Consider the following 1,197-nt stretch of genomic DNA (forward strand, 5'->3'; position numbering starts at 1 on the left):
CTAATGATTTGAAAATACCCCAACCCCACCTGACCACACCATTAGGCCCACTTTGTGTCTGGACAATGTCAAAGCATAATGACCCCTGGGTAGAGACCCCAACATTCCTCTGTTGAAGTCCTCTTGTTGCCCTGGAGAGTGTCCAGGGTTTCCTGTTTTCCATTATTTTCTTCATTATTTATTTAGCTCGAATACCAGCGCATTATGATTATTCCTGTCTGAATGCTAGATGAAGTCTTCATATGATGGAATAATGGATTGATTTGGTTTTCGCTTGACATGTTGTGATTTTTGCAGACATTTTTACAATTGAATTTGCAAATTGTAAAGAATTTAATGGTTACAGTTCCTGCTACAATTCTGGTTCCACAAAATTTACACTACAGTTCAAAAGTTTGAAGTCAGTTTGAAGATTTTTTTTATGTTTTTCTAAAGAAGTCTCTTATGCTCCACAAGGCTGCATTTATTTGACCAAAAATACAGTAATAAAAGTAATATTATTACAATTTTAAATAACTTTTTTTTATTATATTTTAAAATTTAATTATTCCTGTGATGGCAAAGCTAAATTTTCAACAGCCATTTCTCCAGTCTTCAGTGTCACATGGTCTTCAGAAATCATTCTAATATGCTGATTTGGTGCTTAAGAAACACTTCTTATTATATTACCATTGTTGAAAGTAGTTGTACGGCTTATTATTTTTGTTGTGATGCATATTTTTCAAGAGTTTTAGAAGAACTGAAGAGTATAGCATTTGTTTAAAATGGAAAACTTTTGTAACATTATAAATGTCTTTACTGACACTTTGATCCTTGCTGAATAAAAGTATTAATTTCATAATCTTTAGAATTGTACTGTATGTTTGTGGAATTTAAATTACTTTTTACCCCTCTTTTGTCCATTTTTTGGTAACATATTTCATTCATTTATTTTCATAAAATGACTGACAAAATGCTGAATGTTTTTTTTTAATTCTTTATTTTTTTTTGGATTACACTGGTCAAACACACTCTCTTTCTCTATTCAGTGTATTTTTTAATACAAGTTCCCAAGACTAATTGTTTTTCTTTCATTGTTTTTGAATGGCGCTTTTAAAGGGTTAGTTCACCCAAAAATTAAAATTGGCCCATAAATTATTCACCCTCAAGTCATCCTAGGTGTATATGACTTTCTTCTTTCAGACGAATCCAGTCGGA

The 1,197-nt window shown here is 31.4% G+C and overlaps 1 protein-coding gene across 1 annotated transcript in view; it reads left to right on the forward strand.

Moving 5' to 3' along the window:
* The window catches only part of ak8 (adenylate kinase 8), a 27,357-nt gene that overhangs the window by 23,978 nt on the left and 2,182 nt on the right, over positions 1-1,197 (forward strand). The gene's annotated exons all lie outside the window — the stretch shown is intronic.

The sequence above is a fragment of the Sinocyclocheilus anshuiensis genome, unplaced genomic scaffold (genome assembly GCF_001515605.1).
Source record: "Sinocyclocheilus anshuiensis isolate Anshui unplaced genomic scaffold, SAMN03320099.WGS_v1.1 scaffold1495, whole genome shotgun sequence".
In the NCBI taxonomy this organism is placed as follows: domain Eukaryota; kingdom Metazoa; phylum Chordata; class Actinopteri; order Cypriniformes; family Cyprinidae; genus Sinocyclocheilus; species Sinocyclocheilus anshuiensis.